This window comes from Nycticebus coucang, chromosome 12, assembly GCF_027406575.1.
Source record: "Nycticebus coucang isolate mNycCou1 chromosome 12, mNycCou1.pri, whole genome shotgun sequence".
NCBI lineage: Eukaryota > Metazoa > Chordata > Mammalia > Primates > Lorisidae > Nycticebus > Nycticebus coucang.
This window is the reverse complement of record NC_069791.1, coordinates 56811771-56832107: the sequence shown is the minus strand read 5'-3', so window position 1 is coordinate 56832107 and position 20337 is coordinate 56811771. Positions and strand designations below refer to the sequence as shown.

Here is a 20337-nt window from a genome sequence, read left to right as displayed (position 1 = left end):
CATCTCTTATTTGATTCTGTTTTTGAATTTCCTTTTGGTTATCTTCCACTTTATTAGCAGTTTCCTTCATTGTTTCCATCATTTCTTTCATTGTTTTCAACATGTGTATTCTAAATTCCCTTTCTGTCATTCCTAACATTTCTTTATAGGTGGAATCCTCTGCAGTAGCTACCTCATGGTCCCTTGGCAGGGTTGTTCTGGACTGGTTCTTCATGTTGCCTGGAGTTTTCTGCTGATTCTTCCTCATGAGTGATTTCTTTTATCTGTTTCCTTGCCCTAATTTTCCTTTCACTTCTTCTTGCTCTTTAAGTTCTCATGCCTGTGGAAGTTGCGGGCGGGTTTAGGCGGATTGAACACACGCGACCACTTGCCGGTTTTCCACTGTTTTAGTCCTCCTCTTGCGGTCCAGAAGTCTCTCGCTGACTCCCTGTATCCTCTCAGGGGTGATGATAGGCAGATCCCACCAGCCAGAGATGCCTGGAGTCCTATCTCCCCAGACTCATGGTGCCCAGATGCAAGGAAGGTGTTACTCGGCTGCCATCTTGCTCCGCCGTGTTTTACTTTCTTCATGGTATAAGAGTTTTATATTTTAATGAAGACTGGTTTATCTAATTTTTCTTTTATTGTGCCACCAAGAGTTATTTCTATGCTTTTTCTTCTTTATTTTTAAGACTTCTGATTTTAGCTCTTACATTTAGGCCCATGATTCTTTTTTTTGTTGAGACAGAGTTGTCCTGGGAGGAGTGCCATGGCATCATAGCTCATAGCAACCTTAAACTTCTGGGTTCCAGTGATCCTCTTGCCTCAGCCTCCCAAGTAGCGGGGACTAGCCTGCCACAATGCCCAGCTAGTTTTTCTATTTTTTTTAAATATATACGGGGTCTCACTCTTGCTCAGGGTGGTCAAACTCCTGAGCTCAAACAATCCACCTGCTTTGGCCCCCTGGAATGTTAGGATTACAGGTGTGAGCCAGTGCACATGGCCCATGCTTCATTTTGAGTTCATTTTTGTATATGGTTTGGGGCAGGGGTCCAACTTTTTTTTAGCATGTGGGTATGCAGGTGCCGCATCACCGTTTGTTGCAGTGCATGAGGGGTATTAAAGGACATCTGGAGCTCTGTAAAATCTTCTGTCTGAGAAGGAAGGGGTCTGGAAGTCATCTAACACAGGGCCTGGCCTAGAGAAAATTCTCTTGGTCGCCTTTCCCTTTCCTCCTGGAATGGCAACAGTGAGCAGATCCCCAGTCCTGCTTGACAGTCTTTTGTGTTGAGATTTCATAATTCTGTGCTTATTTACCTAGCTCTTCACAATTCGCAGAATGGTACTTGCTATGGTTTGATCCCAGTGTTGGAGGTGGGGGCCTAATGGGAGGTGTATGGGTCATGGGGGGTGGATCCCTTGTGAACGATTAATGTACCCCCACCCCACCCTTGGGGGTAAGCGAGCTCTCATGCTGTTAGTTCTTGAGAGAGCTGGGTATCAAAAAGAGCCTGGCACCCCACTCCTCTTGCTTCCTCTCTCACCGTGGGGTCCCTGCCGACCCAAATCCCCTTCAGCTTCTGCCATGATGGGAAGCAACCTGAAGCTCTCACCAGGTGCCCACTCTTAAACTTTTCCCAGACATCAGAACCATGAGCCAAATAAACCTTTTTCCTTTCTTTATAAATTACTCTGCCTCAGGTGTTCTTTATAGCAGCACAAAACTGACTAAGATAGTGTTGTGTGTAACTATGTGTTAAATAATTGATCAGGTGATGGTGAAGGTCAGAGCAAGAGGATGTGGGCTTCCATCACAGCAGGGGTGTCCCTGGCTTGAGAGACACACTGCAACCAACAGCAGAGAGGTTATCAAGTCTCTTTTTGCCTGAAGAGGTGTTTGAGGCCCCGGGGGCTAGTTGTGAGGCTCTTGGAAGCCCTTGATCAGGCTGGGGAGGAGAAGATAGTAACAGCCAATAGTGGAGGTGATGAATGCTTAGAAAAGAAGGAATTTTCAGCTTTCTGGCTCCTTTAATCCAGCCCTGGTTTGGGGCCAGAGGAGGCCTGTTTTTTTTCCCCTCAGCACTTTCTCAGCAGAGCTAATAGGTCCCCAGGGCAGATTTAAGGGAAGTTAGTGAGACAAGTTATGGTTATACCAGGCTCTAGGCTACATGTCCCTCTCTGTCCCCAGGCCTCTTGGGCTGAACTCAAAGCAACAGCTCCCCCACTGTGGGAATGGAGGCCCCACTGGCCTGCCGGGTGGAGTGTCCATGTGAGGGCAGCAGGATGTCGGAGAGGGACAGGCCTTCTCCTTCCTCCCACTGTGATAGCTCGGGAGGGGAGGGTCTTGCCAGTCATTGGCACATCTCTCCAGCAGGGCCCCACTGTCTCCTCCAAGCCTGTTCCCTGCCCAGATTGTGCCGAGCACACCCGTGCTTGTTGCTTGTTTCTCCTGCTCTCTGTTGAGTCCCAGCACCTAGAAACCACCTGGCACGGTTGTTCATGAGTGGATGAGTGCATACTTTTCTACTCAGAGCTAAGCCATGCCTTTCCCCTTGTTACCATTGCCCTCTGGCTGTGTTCAAAAGCCTATCGACTCTTCTGGGGCCTGTTTGAATATCTTGTCTGTAAGCCCCATAATTGATGATCTCATCTTTTGCTTTCCTCTCCCTGTTTCTACTTCTGTTTGCTACTTTCCACACTTCCCTGTGCAAAGATATTTGTACATAGGGGTTTTAAATTTTTTAACAGGGTCTCTGTCACCCAGGCAGGAGTGCAGCGGCCCAATCATAGCTCATCGTAACCTCAAATTCCTAGTTTCAAATGATCCTCCCGTCTCAGCCTCTCCCAAGTTCTGGGATTGCAGGTGCTTGCCACTGACCCGGCCTGTGTGTGTTTTTACTCTAGAATTAAAACACCCCTGTACAGGATAGGGACCATGATGTCCTCATTTTGTATTTTACTTTATTTTTCCTGTCTTCCACTCCACCACACCCAGGACGGTGTTTTACAGACCTTTGCTGCTCGACAAAGTCTGCTTAACTGCAGTGCCTGGGTCTCTGCCTCTTGGGTTAGTGTTCTGCCTACAGCTTTTGCCACCCGGAGGATTTTCCTGGGTTTCACATCCTGGAGTAGGAGGTATCTGGGAAAGACAGATGTCAGTGTGTGACGTTTCCTACCCATTGTGTATAATTTACATATCTCTGTGTAGAGAGCATTGGTGCGACTGCATTACTAAGGTATTATGCTTGACTCCTGGCAGGAAGAATGGGAGCAGATAACACATCAGTGGTAATCCTCTGCTCTGCCCTAGAGGATACAGAAAATCTCTGCTGTGAGTTGCTGCCTCTGGATATTAGAGACTCACCTGCTACTATTCATATCGTGGCTGGAATTCTCCCTCCCCATGCTTGGGCAGCTCTTTATTCTCTCTCCCTTGCATCCTCAACTCCCTCCCTACCACAGTCCCTCACCTGGGAGATGGGGCTGAGTGGGGTGGCAGGGAGGCCATGCAGGGTGCCGAGCTGCAGAGGTCCTTTGGGAAGGCCAGTGGGTGCTAAGGCTGGACTGCTTGTTGAGTGCAAAGGCCCCAGCAGGAGGAAGGAAATGACGGCCATACTCTGAAATTACATGGGGCTTTCTGTTTCCTAAGATGCTTTCATGTGAATTTTTGATTTTGATTCTGACAACAGTCCTGGGAGGTTTGTTAATCTGTTTTCAGACACGGGGTCTGCAGAGCAGAAAGGAAGGTCACGTGTGACTGGTTAGCAGCAGAGACAGGAGGAGAGTTCACTTTACACTCTATGGTACCTAGCATTGGTCAGGAAGCTCCACCATGGCCAGCATGTAGTGGGCATTTGAGACATGTTTGTCCAGGAAATGGATAGCAGGCCCTCAATTAATAAGTACTGATTTGAAATGAAACGGAGTTTTCTTGATTTTGTTTCCAACTTCCTCTGGTCTCCTTTGCCGCTTGCCTTGGTTTCTTTTCTTCCCATGGGGGTAGCTCCTCTCCCAGCCCTTGCACTTGTCCCAGGCCTACAAGGGCAGAATGGCTGGATCAAGGTGGTGCAGAGGTCTCTGAGATGACTCCTGGCAAAGGCTTAACTGCAAAGCCCACCTCCTGTGTTCCAGGTGGACGTTGCTCCTTCATCATCACAGCTGTCTTTGCTTTGCACTGAGTCTTGGCCCAGCCATCCCTGTCTGTATAGCACTCCAAGTCGCCACTATCAGTGGGCCAAGATGGCATTTTGGCTGCCGAGGCCACTCTGTCTTGGAGTATAGTAAAGAAAGTTAGGCCAAAGGTCAGACAACCCAGCTCTGAATCCTGGCCTCTCCATTTCTGCTTTGTGACCTTGGGATAATCCCTGAGTGTTTCAGAGCCTTGAACTTACTGGCTTCTCAGGTCCCTTATATCCCTGAAATTCTAGGATTCAGTGGTTTCCTCTGTCGGGAGGGAAGAGGCTCATCGTCTTATGGCCTGGCCACAGAGGGGTAGGATTAACCTCCAGGGTCAGGGAGTTTGCAGAACTCAGGAAATGCCTCTCTGTGATCTGTATTTGGTCCAGAGACAGGTGGTAGAGCATGGAGGAGGGGAAGTTCACTCACAGCCCTCCGCTGGGGGAAGGGAGGCCTAATTCAGCTGCTCTTTTCTTTGCCCCTAATGGAATGATGGTTTTCAGGCTTGAGTCCTCAGTGCATTTAGATTTTAACTAAGAAGCCCAACTCTGAATTAACTCTTCCATTGAAGGGGGAAATGGGAGGATTTCTTTTTTTTTTTTTTTTTTTTTTGTAGAGACAGAGTCTAACCTTATGGCCCTTGGTAGAGTGCCGTGACCTCACACAGCTCACAGCAATCTCCAACTCCCCGGCCCAAGCAATTCTCTTGCCTCAGCCTCCCGAGCAGCCGGGACTACAGGCACCCACCACAACGCCTGGCTATTTTTTGGTTGCAGTTTGGCTGGGGCCGGGTTTGAACCTGCCACCCTCGGTATATGGGGCCCGCGCCTTACCGACTGAGCCATAGGCGCCACCCTATTGATTAATGGGGGTTTGCTGGGAATCAGGGTGCCTTTGCTCATTTTTCAGTGAACTTTATGAAATACCAATTCCTTGGGGAGGTGCTGCTCTTTGGACTTTCAGCATGGCCTCTAGGAAATAATCTCCTTTGAGCCATTATTCCCCATGCTCTCTCTTGTTGGGTAGAGGAATCCAGAAATTAGTTGCATTATTGCTGTTGCAAAGCTGGATGAGATTCATGGAGTGTTTCTCCCCACTGTACAGAAGGAGATAACCAGGGACTGAAGAAAGTTGTCCACAAAGCTGAGATTGTGCTGGCAACCGAGAAGGGAGGTCCCTCTGGTTGTAAACTCTGAAGGCTGTGAGTGAGCCTTAGTCAATCTGTTTGGGTATTCATGAGGCGCCCATGAGATTAGCCATTGAGCAGAGGTTTAATTTATGATGGCGCCTAGAATTCCCATCCTGCTGCCTGCTAGAATCTGCTGTATCATTGGTGTTGCTGAGCTCCCAGGGGCGTCTTAAGTCTCCTAAGTAATCCGTGTCTCAGCCATGTTCGAAGGCAGTGTCATGCAGAGGACAGTCCTCAAGGAGTGGCATCAGCTCCCAGGGTCAGGCTAAGCTCAGATTTGCCCAGGTGTGGGGTGGAGCGTGTCAGTGTAACAGCACCAGGAGGGAAGTGCCCACTGTATGGGAGTACAGATGTTTCCTTCAACATTACCCCGAAAACTCTCCTTTGGTCACTTGTGATACAGCAAATGTAGTTACTTGGCATTCAGTATTCCTCTTGCTGAAAATTGTTGAAATAAAGACATAGAGAAGACACAGGAGTTTAATAATATCAAGCAGTATTAAGTAGTGTAAGCCTAATGTATATTGTAATTTTTTTCATTAACTTAAATTTAGTAGACATTTATATTTTGATTTTGTAAGGTGCTTGGTTTTTGCAAGCAGTAACACTGTCTTTCTTTAAACAAATGTTCCATATTTTGTACTTTTCACTAATTTGGGAAGGATTTCTTATTACTGATTAATGAGGTTTTGCTAAGAATAGGATCAAAGCGTCATACTATCCAGAGCTGGAAGGTTCCTTAGAGATTATCTCATATTCTTCATTTTAGAGATGGAAAAACACTAGTTATTATACATCCAGATGATTAGTGATTTATATTACTCATGTGAACAGCTTTTTCCCTTTATGTTAGAGGGCTATAGGGTGAATGAACGGACAGAAATGTTCAAATATTCTATTGAAATATAACATACATATGTAAAAATGCAGCCTTCAGTGAATGTTTATACATAGTGAACGCGTCTGTAATGGGATCAGCATCATTATCACCTCAGAAGTCATCCCCATTCTCTTTTCTGCCATTATTCCCAGTTCTGGGTAACCACCAACCTGACATGTAATAGCATAGGTTAGCTTTTGAACTTCACCATAAGTGGATTCATACAGTATGTATTCTTTTATGTCTGAGTTTGTTTTTATTTTTGAGACAGAGTCTCAGACTCTGTTGCCCAGGATAGAGTGCCACAGCGTCATAGCAACCTCAAACTCTTGGGCTCATCGATCCTCTTGTCTCAATCTCCCGAATAGCTGGGACTATGAGTGCCCACCACAACGCTGGTTAGTTTTTCTATTTTTAGTAGAGACAGGTCTCTCTGTTGCTCAGGCTGGTCTTGAACTCCTGAGCTCAGTCTACCCACCTCAGCCTCCCAGAGAGCTAGGATTACAGGCGTGAGCCACCGTGGCTGGCCTGGCTTCTTTTTCTTGACATCTTAAAAATGTAATTCATCTATGTTGCTACATGTGGCTGTAGTTCATTAATTTTTATTGTAGCATGACATTCTACCATAGGACTGCATAGTAGTTAATTTAGCCTTTCTATTCTTGATGCACATCTTGGTAGTTTTCAGATATGGGTTATTTTTAAAGTAATGCTTCTATGAACATTGTGATAGACCTTTTTTTTTTTTTTTTTCGTTTTTGGCTGGGGCTGTGTTTGAACCCGCCACCTCTGGCTTATAGGGCCGACACCCTGCTCCTTTGAGCTACAGGCACTGCCCATTCTTATATATCTTTTCATCAAAACCCATTTCATTTGGTTTATAAAAAATAGTGGAATTGCTAAGACACAGAATATGGGTATATTCCATTTTCATTGATACTACCAGTTTTCTGACAGCAGTTCACGAAAGTTCTGGGTGGCCTCTGTTCATCCCAGCACTTGATATTTTCTGTTGATTTTGTTTTAGCCATTCTGGTGGGTATATAGTGGCATCTCCCCCTGGCTTTTGTTTGATTTCATCGATGAACAGTGAAGTTGAGCAACAGGAATAGGATTTTGAGCACAGACTAGGTTTTTTAGCTCTTCTGTCAAGGTAGCTATACCAGCCAGTGAGGACACAGAGGGACTGAGACATATTTTAGGAGGATAAAGAAATGTATAACTTCCATGTAGTATTGGCCAGCTTCAAGTAGAAGAAACCGTAACCCCCAGAGGCTATGTCTTACGTACTTTTGCACCTCTTTTCCCCATCCACGGTTAGGGCAGGGCTCAGTATGTAGGTGCTCATTGAAGACTAGTGGGGGGTTGAACCAAGGTTCAGCTAGAGAGGGATGATGGACATGGGCTGGGGTGGATATGGGGGCATGGAGCACATGGTGGGCTGGAATTGGGGTGTACACAGCCCTCTCATTTGTGGTTCCAAATCTAGGCAGCTGCTGCCTAATTAATGTAAATATGGTCTCTGCAAGCTTGTGATGACGGGGCCAGGAGGTACTGGGCGCTTGGCTGTCACCTGGAGTGCAGGGCCAGGGCTGACTGGGTTTCTTCCACCAGCTTTGGCTGACACCACCTGGTAGGGGCTCGTGGAGCGCCTTGCACTGGACCTGTGGAGTCCCTGTGTGCTCTACTCTGGGACAGTGTGCTGCTTGCACTAACCACCCACCTGGGCCCATCCCACTGGCTCCTTTGGGTGCTCAGGGCCTGATTCTGCAGGGTCAGGTCATGGGCCTGTTGCCTTGCGGCGGGGCGGGGGAATGAAGTCAGTTGGGGTTTCATCCTTTGTGGATGAAGGCATAGCCTGGGGCCGAGGGGAACAGTAGCAGGAGGCAGTCCCGTGTTACACATTCTGTACCACAGAGTGCCACAGAAGCCCAGGCTTGGGAGGCTCTGCATTACCATTTAGCTCAGCTTCCTGCAAGGCAGGGGTAGCATCAGTCATCTTTGGCAAAGAACCACTCACTTTTTTCTCATCTGAAAAGCTTCATCCCTCTGTGCTGCACCAGCTCCTTCCACATGCTTCAAACCTGTTTAGTTGATAAGGTCTTCATAAAACCTCTCCTCTGGCCCTTGTCTTTATGCCTCCCTCAATTCAAGACCAAGGTGGGTGGTATAAGAGTTTCCAGTATGTGCCAGGTGCTGCAGGGGTACTGGGTGAGCAGGACCTGGGCCTGCTGCAGCTGTGCGGTGCCCAGCACACACAGCAGAATTCAGGACAGAGGCTAATGATTGGAGAGGGTTGTGTGCTGGGGGTACCAGGGCCAGGGTAGAGCAGACTTGCATTCTGTCTTTTTGCCCACCCCACCCTCTCTTTCCTTCTAGGAATCATTATTAATGTGCTTGTGAAGTGCACATCAATCTCTTTACCTGTGGATGCCTTGAGAGAGTTTATAAGGATTGGGAAGAATAGGGCTCTGAATGGGGAGGACCTGGTCAATCTTATTAATTCTCTTCCCAGGCTAGTCCCTGTCTCTCTGGGGAGCAGAGGCGACACTCTGTCCCTTCCCTTGTCTGAGTGTCTCTCTCGGTAAAGCACTTGGTGAGCAAATGAATGAATAAGACGTGGTGCGCCGATGGGCCCCGCCTCCTCTCCTGGCCAGCACTGATGTACAGATGGATGAGCTCAGGTTTGGACGTGACTCAGGAGGAAGGTAGTGGAGAAATATAAGGTGGTGATCTCATGTGGCATTCAGCAGAGCTGGGAACACGAAACACATGTACGCTTATCTTCTTGTCATTTCTCTCCTTCTTCCAGATGCCCTGGCAGCAGGCTGCCTGGACAGGAATCTTTTCGGTGTGCACTCAGAGAAGAGGAAACTGGCTCTAATCCCTCAGTTCATGCGCTGTCACTGACCACTCCAGCCTGTAGACTCAGAGCATTGGAGGGGGGCAGAGGCCACACCACCCGGGTTGCCTTCTCTCTCTGCCAAGTGCTGTGTCTTCCCCCTGAATGGGCAGAAGGTGCTTATTCTGTCTCTGGTGGTTGGGGGTAGGTTGACCTCAAGGCTAGGGGAGGTCTGACTGATTATGGCACTCTCTGTGGGTGGAAGAACTCCTTGCTCTAGGAAGAAACAGTGGACAGAGGGAGTTCATGTGGTCTAGTGGAAAGACTTCTGGCTTGGACAAGAGAAGCTCTGACCTCTAGTTCCGGTTCACATGTTAATTAGATGGTATCCTTGGAAAGGTGCTTTGTCTCCCATATCTCAGTTTCTTTCCTTGTCAAATGTTGATATGTGTACCTACCCTCCCTACTCCTCCCTGCTCCCCTAAAAGTAAAGAGTCCTGTGTAAAAGTCATGTGATAGCATTATTAATAGTAAACCCTATACTCACTCAGAGCCATAGGCATCAGCCAGGCTGTGAGGCATCTCAGCTAGAGAGGGCCGTGAGTGGTCATCTCGGAGGCAGATCCAAGCCCCTGAACTCACTGGAGGTGGGTTTGGAAGACGTATCAGGGAGGCAGCTTCAAATGATACTTGAAGAAGAAGACCTTGTCCATCTCATGTTAGGTCAGGTGGAGATGGAGGATGCAGGGCAGCCCTGAGATGTGCTCAGTTCTCTAAGTCAGACCCAGTTAGGTCCTTAAACCTGATTGTAGAGTCCCTTCTTTCTTTGTTTTTGCAATGCAGCATGGCAATGGAGAGAGCTTTGATTTAGGAGTTGGAAAGTCTTGGGGTGCAGCAGAAGGTGTCCTGAATCCCATCTTTACTCTTTGCTAGCTGCTATGACCTTGAGCAAGTCCCTTTACCTCTCCAAGTACCACGTCCATCATCTGGGAATAATAATACCTGTCTCACAGGGTTACTGTGTAGATTGAGCGATAAAGCAAAAGAACCTGGAAATAGAAGGTGCTCAATAAATGTCACTTAAATCTGATTTCTCTCCCATTCATCTCATTTATGGTGTTTGCAGGGAATATTCCAGAGCTTTTTGACTTATCTATGTTGGTCTGTGCCAAAGCTCAGTATTTTTCCTTCTTTTCCATGCATATAAACTTTGCAATTACTCCTGCTTTACACTTACAACCTACATTTCTGTAGTAGACATATCTGTGTCCAGCTTGTATCCAGATATCATGTAGCAAGGATTCTGCAGATCATAAATATTCTTGGGAAAGAACTCAGACTCTGAAGGCAACTTTTATGAAAGAACTCCCAGAAGTAGAGATATTTTTTCCCTCTTTATCATTGAAATTACATTGCTAGGGCCAGGCGCAGTGGCTTACACCTGTAATCCCAGCACTTTGGGAAGCTGAGGTGAGGGGGATCACTTGAGGCCAGGCAGTTTGAGACCAGCCTGGGCAACAGCCTCGTGTCTACATTAAAAAAAAAAAAAAAAATTACATAGCAGAAAACCGAATCTAATTTGGTGCAGCTGTGTGTTGTAGAGAAGCAAGCCCCAGATTCTGCTCTGCTGCCAGGTGGCCTTGGGCAAGATGTGTTTGTGGCTTTCCTGGCTTCTGGGTAGCTCATCTGTAGAGAGAGATGGCTGTGCAGGTCATGAGTATTGAGGGTGATGACGCAGACCTCCTAGTAGAGCAGAATGACCAGCATGGCGGTGGAGGTGCGGCTTCAGGGTCCACCATCACGTTGTCCTCTGCCAGGCGGGGACTCCTGGTTGGCGCGCTCTGCAGTGCCTTCAGTTTCCATCTTTGTCTCCTAGGAGCACAGCATTGCGTCTCTCCATGGGTGACTGATTCGTGTTTTAACATGTCAGAAGTGCACTGTTGGTCTTCTCCCAGCCTGTTAGCTTTGTAGATCAACCAGGATTCATTCTCCTCTCAGTGCTTCCGCGGGTGCAGCCCTGATCCCAACCACCATCCCTCCCCTCTTGCTTGGGTTGTTGTGACAGCTCCCTAGTGCATCTCCCTACCCCGCTCAGATGTATGAGGAGACCTTCCTGACCTTCCTGTTTAAAGCAGCTGCGCTCTCCTCACCCTGTATGGTCCCGCTCTTCCGTCTCTATTTTCCTATGTAGCATAGAAGACATGTATTCTCTCTGTCTCTCGCTCTCTACACACACACACACACACACACACACACACACACACGTATGTTTAATTCCTTAGTGTCACTCCCATGTCCCTAGATCAGGAGGTAAGTCACAGGAGGGCTTGCTTTTCTTTTCTTCTGGTTTTGCACACTGCCATAAACCCAGTATAGATCATGTAACTAATCCATAATCTTTAGATATTGCTTGCTGTCAATTGGTGAATTACAGCCCACCCTATGGTCATGTTTTCTGTGGTATCAGCCCCGGCCCCAAGGAGCCCCTGGCGCTGGGTGTCCTGATAGTCCCTATGGTCCACTCCCAACCCTGTCGTACCCACCCTGTCCTTCCTGTACTGTCACCCATCTGTCTCTCTGTGGATACATCTGGGAGATAAGATAATTAAGGACTTGGTCTTGTACTTCTGACCCCCATGCCCAGTACAGACCTAGTGTGTAGTAGATACCCAATAAATTCAGCATTCATTCATTTACTGGCATGTGTTTCAATGAATTGCTGTCAGCAGATGATTATAATTTAACCCCAGGAATGCCCTGGGCCTTTGAAAGATGTGTCTTACTGGCCTAAAGAAGGGGCAGTGACCAGACCAGATGGTGACTCTGTACTGGCGTGGATGCCCCAAGTGTTGGGGTGAGTTTCTGGGATTGCGGCAGTTTCTCTAGTGAGTCAGGTTCACCTCTGTCTGTGTCCAGAGTGGCCACAATTCCCAGGGGACAAGGAGTGCACCTGTTTTTCTTACATTCTGTGGAAGATCGAAGCAGCTCCTTGAGATTTTAAAATACACTGCACGGTCCTGCCAGTGTCAGGTAGCTAGTTTATGGGTCCCGTCCTGGTTGTGATAACTCAGGCTAAGCTGGATAATAAACGAAAGTGGGACAGAGCCGCAGGATAAATATTGCTACAGGGCATCTCAAGCGGCACAAATCACAGGGAAAATATCTCCTAGGCTTTTCATTTCTGTTCTCCCACTCTGGCCCTCTAGCAGCAGCCAGCAAAGCAGGATCCATCCGTCACAGTGCCCAGCCTCAGCCCTGGTGCACTGCTGGGGAATGCAGGGTGCTGACTGGTCCTCTGGTGCAGGTGGTACCCTGCCTCCTGTCCAGCTCTGGATGGAGCCCTGGGGAGCCAGTGTGGATGGGGGCAGTGCAGCCGTTCCTAGCTATGGACCATTGCTTAGCTTTGCAGACCTGTTTCTTTATAGATATAGTAATTGGTGATTCTTAATCTGACACGAGTATGCGAGTCACCTGGGGAGCTCAAAAGCTACTCACCGAGTCCCACCCTAGTGCTCAGAACTGGCATCATGGGAGTCTAGTCTTGAGTCTTTTCAATCACCTTCCCAGCCCCTGCCAGCCGGGGCCCCAGTGTCTGCTCCAGGCTGGGAACCACAGACTGTACAAATGGAGATTGTGAGATGGGTGGTGGGGTGGCTGGTGAGATGAGCTGGTTTGTTGACCCAATCTTGTACTAGATCCATTAGCACTGTCACTTAGCAAGGCTTTATTCAGTGTTGGAAGCGTGCTTGCTTTGTAATCAGTCGGCTGCTGGCGTTGATTGAGCCTGTGGGGAGTAGAGAGCTGTCTCAGGCATGCAGGCCGGGAAGGTGACTAACTGCGCAAGGCAGCAGGGTGTATAAACGAAGAGGATGGTCTCAGTGAAGGACGTTGCTAGTCCAAGGGCCCTCCTTGCCACCCGACATTTGGGGAGACATTCTCAGTTGCTCCTCTGCATGACCCTACATCCAGGTTCTGTTGACTGCACCTTTACACTGTCTCTGGACCCCATTTTCTGAGTGCACAAGGTCTCTTATTTGAACACGTGAAAGCTCCCCAATGAATCCTTTGCGATCCTACAAAGTGGCAGAGCCCACTGACCTGGTCACTTTGGCCTGGTGTGTTAAGGGCACCTACCATGCCTGGATGGATTAATTTAGCAGTTACCTGTCATTCCAGGGAAGGCCCAAGAGCCTTGTGACTGTGGCGCTGCCCTGTGCCCCCGTCACCTGTAAGCGCCTGCCACACCACTCTTGTCGTGCCTTGCTTTGCTGCACACTCCTGTCCTCTGTGTCTGGCCTGGGCTGTTTGCTGTCCTGGGTTGCCCTTTCTCCTTGCTCTGTTAGGCAGACTCCTGCTCACCTGCAGACCCCAGGGCAGGCACCCCCAGAGGAAGCAGTCACTGCCTATTCTGTGCCAATTCCCGGTATTGTTGCACTTACCTCATGTTCACACTGTTTAAAGAGTTTGCTTTGTTTGTAAGTTTTTGTTTGTTGAAACAAGAAACTCCCTTCCTCTTTTGTGCTCTCCTCCCTCCCCCTCCTTAAATTATAAGCTGCTTGAAAATAGGAACCAGTTATGTCTCCAGTAGAGGCCATGTGCTAAGTATAGTCTTAGACCAACTATAGACTGAGTGACTAGAGCATCGTGGGAAGGATGTGGATCAGGGAGGCAAGAAACTAAGATGTTCATGTTCTTCTGTTACTTTTTTTTTTTGAGATAGAGTCTCACGCTGTCGCTCTGGGTAGAGTGCTATGGATCATTACAGCTTATAGCAACCTCTAGCTCTTAGGCTCAAGTGATCCTCTTGCCTCAGTTTTTCTGTTTTTAGCAGAGACAGGGGTCTTGCTTTTGCTCAGGCTGGTCTCAAACTCCTGAACTCAAGCAGTCTATCCACCTTGGCCTCTGAGAGTGGTAGGATTACCAGTGTGAGCCACCATGCCCAGCCTGTTACGATCTTAATAGTGACCCTGGATAAGTTCATCTCCCCCTCCCCAACCTTATGAAGGTATATACCTAGTGATTTCTAGGCTGCCTTCCACCTCTAACATTCTATGATTCCATGTGTTAGAACAGTGGTCCTCGGCTCGGAGTCCGTAGTACAGTGGTTATGGTGCCAGCTGGTGGGTTCGAGCCTGGCCTGGGCCAACTAAACAACAAGGACAACTGCGACAACAACAAAATTGCTGGGCGTTGTGGCAGGTGCCTGAGGTCCCAGCTACTTGGGAGACTGAGGCAAGAGAATTGCTTAAGCCCAAGAGTTTGAGGTTGCTGTGAGCTGTGACGCTACGGCACTTACTGAGGGTGACATAGTGAGACTCTGTCTCAAAAAAAAAAACAAAAAACCCCAAACGGGTCCTCAACCTTTTTGGCACCAGGGACAAGTTTCATGGAAGACGGTTTTTCCACAGATTGGGGGCAGAGGGATGAAAGATGGAAAAGGAGGTGGAGCCCCAGCAATGATGCTATGTGGCCTGGTTCTTTACAGGCCACTGACCAGTACTGGTCTTTGGCCTGAGGGTTGGGGACTTCAGTGTTAGAAAACAAAGCAGTGTTTATGTGCTTATTTTCACCAGCGTGTGTGTCCTGTGTTGGGGGACAGGGGCTACTTCTTGTAACAGGCCCAACACGCTGGTCCTTCAGCATAGTATTAACTGACAAGACCACGGCCAGGGGAGTTCCGACTTGGTGTGAGATGGCTGCCTGGACCTCAAGCCCTGCCTGCCTTCCCTTTTTCCTTCCTTCCTTAGTTTCTGAGGAGGTGGCCAGAATGAATGAGACTTCGGTCACCAGCTTTATGCCCTGTGTGATACGAGGTGCTAGGGATGAGCCTCTGATGTCTCAGAAGTTCCGTGAATCTGACCCCTGCTAGGAGAAGCTGGAGGTGTTTCTCATGCTGTGGTGGACAGCTGCCTTAGAAGAGGTGAGATGGGGATCCTGGGGAGGTCAGAGGCCTGGATGTGGAAAGCCAGCCTCCTCGTGTTTTCTGTGTCTCTGGGTTCATTTCCCTTGGTTCTTAGCAGAATCACTTTGAATGATCCAGTCTATCTGACTATGCTCACGGGGGAGGTGGGGGGATGGGGATGTCACCTTCTAGCTGGTCTGGAGGGTCCCAAGGTAGAGGAGGGAGTGACTGTCTCCAGGAGAGTCTCTCACTGGTGCAGAAACCACCTGGTGTCTTGTTTCTAGGCCTCAGTTTCTCCTTCTGACCCATTCTGCCCCACCTCTGTGGAACCGGCATTGTACCACTGCAGTGAGCATTGCTTTATAAATAGAAAGATACTTAACACCGACCCTGGAATCAAGCAGGGAGGTGGCTCTGGGCAGCGGTGTTTTTAAAATGAGCATTGATTTCTGAGAATCTGCACAGTGCATATTAAACAGACACGTACTGGCTCCTAGGGCACTGCTCATTCCTGCTTCTAGGCCCTTCCTCTTTCCAGAACACACAGTGCTCATCTGAGCCCTCTGAGGGTCTGGGGAGCCACAGGCATGGGAGTTGTCCCAGCATTCTCCTTCGTGGGTGTTCCCTGCATCGTCTGATTGGCTCATGCCTTCTTTCGTTTGTCACCTCTTATGGGCCAGGCACTGTGCTAGGTTCAGGAACAAGAATCATCCCCTGTACCCCCTCTCCTCTCCAGTGTCAGCATCGAGCTCACAGAACAGTGACGGAGGAGCTCAGAGAGTGGAAAAGAGAAGGTCCAATTTCTCCTGGGGTGGGGAAGCGACTGAGAGCGAGAGAGGGGCATAGATTCCACACAGGGAGCAGAACGTGCGGAGGCACTGGGAGCCCTGTCCTTCCTGCCGCGTGCTGGCAGCTGGCACGTAGCAGGCGTCTTACGGCTGTCGCCTGAGTTACAGCTATGTCTGGGGATTGCAGCATACTAGGCCTGGCCCCTTCTGTCAGCCTCCTGTGGTATTGGGGGACATGCAGGCAAAGTGTGTTGATGGATTAAAGCATTTTGTTTCTTGGTATAGTCACAATTAAAAAGTTAAAAGAAGACTAAATAGTTTACTAATTTCACCATGGCTAAGACTTCCTTCCGTTCCATTTGGTGACTCTGACTCGATTCTGGGACCCAGTCACAGCTGAGAAGGTGTCAGAGCAGTGTTAGAGGGAGTTCCAGACCTGCCGCTGTGCTTCGGGTCCTACCCCTCCTCTGAGGCCCTCCGAGGCCCACCCCATCTTTTCCTGCTTCCTACCAGGGCTTTCATTTATGTATTCGAGGAAAGCTGGGGCATTGAAGTCTTTCGGCAGGGCCTGAAACGAGCAGTCCCGAGTGTTAGAAGATACCCAACATTTGCTGGAGAGAACCCTGGAGGGGAGGGCCAAGATGAGGAGAGGCCAGGAGGCTGGTTAGGGCTCTGTGAGTGAGGGCCTGGGGAGGTGGCTGGGGGTGGGCCCCTGAGGAGACCTGCCACACTTTTGCCGGCATTGGGTAGCCTTGAGTTTTTTTTTTTTTTAATTAACCTGATAGGTAAATAATGATGGCTTAGTGGTTTTATTTTTTATTTATTTTTTTGAGACGGAGCCCTGGGTAGAGTGCCGTGACATCACAGCTCATAGCAATCTCCAACTCCTGGGCTCAAGCGAGTCTCCTGCCTCCGCCTCCCAAGTAGCTGGGACTACAGGCGCCTGCCACAACGCCCAGCTATTTTTTGGTTGCAGCCGTCATTGTTGTTTGGCAGGCCCAGGCTGGATTCAAACCCATCAGCTCAGGTATATGTGGCTGGCGCCTTAGCCTCTTGAGCCACAGGCGCCGAGCCTGGCTTAGTGGTTTTAATTTGCATTTCTAACGTATGACTTCTAACATTTCTAAGTTTTTACAACAAAGAAAAAAAGGGGTGAAATTCCTTATCATAGAAATGACCCTGACAGAGCCCACTGAAGAGTGATTTTTTCAACCCGTGCCCCAGCACACTAGTGCTGTGAGAGGTCTTAGGTGTGCCTTGAAGATTTTTAAAGGTCATTAATTAAATTATTTTCTAAGGAAGTTCAAAGCACAGTAAGTATATTCTTTTTACTCTCTCTTTTTTTTTTTTATGTCTGTGATAGATAACTCTTTTTTTTTTTTTTGTGGTTTTTGGCCAGGGGTGGGTTTGAACCCGCCACCTCCGGCATATGGGACCGGCGCCCTACTCCTTGAGCCACAGGCGCCGCCCCTACTCTCTCTTTTTTTTTGATCAACATAATTTAAGTATGCCTTGGAAATGTAACTATAGGTTCAAGTGTGCTGTGAAATAAAAAAGGGTTGAAAAAACTGCTGTGGAAGGACAGGCAGGTCACAGCTAGTGTCCTTTCCACCTGGGAGTGTGAGATCCTGCTGCCTCTGTGTCTGGGAAGCATCTTGCCTGCTGACTGGTCTCCGGGCAGATCGCTGGCTGCTCATCTCAGGTCTTGCTTGGGAGCGGTGTTGTCATGGAGCGGTGCCAACCTCTCCTGTGTGGACCTCTTTACCTCTGTGATTCTTACATAGATCTTTTTTCCTGACCCCCCTTTTTCTTTGTCCCTGGCCCTTCTATTCACACCACCCTATAGCACTTAGCGTAATACAGTATTTGTTGTGAATTTTTTTCCTCCATTTGCATTTATCCTCAGCTGTGGCTGGTGACCCATAGAGATCCATTGCCTAACCCAATGGTCTGCATAAATACCTCTTCTTCCCTTCCTGGAGAGTTTAGTTGCAGTTTTCACAAAAAGTCAGGGAGACAGGTGGTGTGGAATCATTAATGCTTAGAGGACAGCATGTCGACCGAGAGTACAGATGAGGCACTGGCCATACCCACTTGCCCTTGGCTTGCTGTGCTTTGGGGGTGAGCTCAGCCCTGGCGGGGCAGGCGAGCTCTCTGGGCACATCTGTGTGTCCACTGCAGGGATCTGATGGACAATGGTGGAGACACCCTGTGGCTCCTGCCTGTCCTCTGTCCCCATCACACGCATGGATCTGGTTCCTCAACCTCTGATGTGGTTTCTCCTGGGAGCTTGGAGGAATGAGAGTTATTCAGCAGCTTTTTCTGAAGAGGAGTGTGTGATCTGAACAATGTGGGGCCCCGGGTGCCCTGGATTCCTCAGAGGACGTTGGCACAGATAGGAACAATCAGGAGCTGGAAATAGGCCGTGGGGCCCCAGGGGGAGGGCTGATTGTTTGTGGCAACCCCACATCCTCATCCTGCCTCATCCTGGAACCATGGATGCCACAGACAGGAAGGCACCTCCCAAAGTCATCTAGGAAGGAAGGGACCATGCTGCTGCTGTGCTGGGCGCATTACACTCCCTGACACTTGGCCCAGTTCTGACTCCAGGTGGGGTGGGGTGCAGCCAGTCCATGGTGGTAGCTAGCACCTGCTTCAGTCATCTGTTCCCGTCTTTAACAGCACTCTCTTCTGTAGGCTTCCTGTTGCATTTAAAACCCATTCCTCTCATTCTGCCCTAAATGAAACAAGAGATGAGGCCGTCATCCTCCCTGCACAGAGCCTTGAGACGCATGAGGGCATGATGTTTTCCTTCTGTTGTGGAGAACCAGTGGGAGGTGGTGTCTACTTCAGATTCATGAGGCAGACAGCTGGATAGAATTTGTAATGGATGAAATATTGGCTCAATTTAGAATTGGTTTCTCTGATTTAATAGGTTAGGAAGGTATAGTTCTGTACTACATGCATGTTTTAAAACCAACTTTGATTTGTTTCTGCAATCAAGCAATGAATAGAGGAACCAAGTGTTCATCATTATATATTGTTCATTGAAAATTTTGGGTATCATTCTCCCAATTTTGCAGGCTAGCACCTTAAGTCCAGATTGTTAGCCAGAGTTTTGCCCGCATGATGGATCAGCTGACTCAGGAAGACATTTCTACATTGACAAGATGTGCTCTGTCTCTTTTCATGGTGCACTTAGCTTTTTGACACATTTCCATCTTGGAGAGTGAGTCCAAGTGTATTTCCTGCAGCTGGGTAAACCTTCCTGATCAGGTGTGGATCCCTGCAGAAAGTAACTAGTTCTGAATTTTATGCCTAAACAGTACATATTCTCATGGGCGGTCAACCTGTGTTCTGAGACCCCTATATTCTTTTCATGTTACCATTAAAGATCCAGTGCATGTTTTTCAAACTTTGTGATTTAGTGCATACATACATACTTGTACACTACTACCCCCAGCTATACCTGAAAAAGAAGTTTTCATGAAATGATACTTAACCTTTATTGTGTGTGATGCATACTGGTATTTTCTGTCTTATTTTTAAAAAAATACTCTTCTGCCCCACTCAGCTGATTTTATAACCTAATAATGGGTTACAACCTGCAGTTTGAAAAGCACAGGTCTTTGGGAATCACTACAGATTAAAGCAAATGGAAACAATTAGCATTAATTCATTTGGGTCATAGTCACACATCTGTTAAAACTCAGATTCTTTATTTCTTGAAATTAGATTTTCTCCTTCTTTATCATCACCAATGCCGCCAAAGTAAGTGTCTGTCAACCAAAAACAAAGATCCCTATCAGTTAGACTCTCAGCATCATCTTTCTGAAATAAATTTGATCTTAATTTGAGACACAGAGGTTAGGTTAACAGAGGATTATTTTTCATACTAAAGTTATAAGCAGAGCCCTGATTTGTGAATTTGATAATCTATTATTTTGTGCACCTACTATGTGCCAGATGCTTAGGTGGGAGCTGGAGCTACTGCATTGGGGAGATTAGTTCAGGACACTGCATTTTAGGGAGGGCACTGGCAGATCAGGAGAGGTGAGGATGAGAGTGGGCAAGGGGCAGAGGATCTGTCAGCTGTGGCAGGAGTCATGGCAGGAGGTGGGAATGTCTGCTTGGGGAAGAGAAGACTCAGGGGCACATGATACCATCTTCTTCTTTCTTTTTTTTTTTTTTCATGATACCATCTTCTTTTTTTTTTACTCTTTTTTTTTTGTTGTTGTTGTTGTTGTTGCAGTTTGGCCAGGGCTGGGTTTGAACCCGCCACCCTCGGCATATGGGGCCGGCGCCCTACTCACTGAGCCACAGGCGCCGCCCCTCATGATACCATTTTCTTATGTGTAAGGGGTTGGCACCTGGGAGAGGAATTAGGCCTCTGCTTTACTACTCCTGAGGGACAAACTAATTCCATTAGCTAGAGTAAGGATGATGGTTGTAATTAAAAGAAATATCATCTACTGTGCATTAAGTGTAGCGTGTGCCAGGCGCTGAATCAGGCACTGTGCATAGATCATCAACTCCGAGCATTTTGGGACATTTACTGTACTTGTTATTCATATGGGGAAA

General features: G+C 48.1%; 1 protein-coding gene across 8 annotated transcripts in view; it reads left to right on the top strand.

Annotated features, from left to right (window-relative positions):
• Nucleotides 1–20337, top strand: part of TSPAN9 (tetraspanin 9) — a 206202-nt gene that overhangs the window by 88496 nt on the left and 97369 nt on the right. Inside the window, exon 1 of one of the 8 annotated variants that reach the window (XM_053555257.1) lies at nt 9220–9242. The exons of 6 other annotated variants lie outside the window; for them this stretch is intronic. The gene's annotated coding sequence lies outside the window, so the exon portion shown is untranslated. Of the gene's footprint in view, nt 1–9219; nt 9243–14813; nt 14987–20337 lie in introns of those variants that run through there. One more of the 8 variants, XM_053555264.1, reaches the window with a different exon arrangement.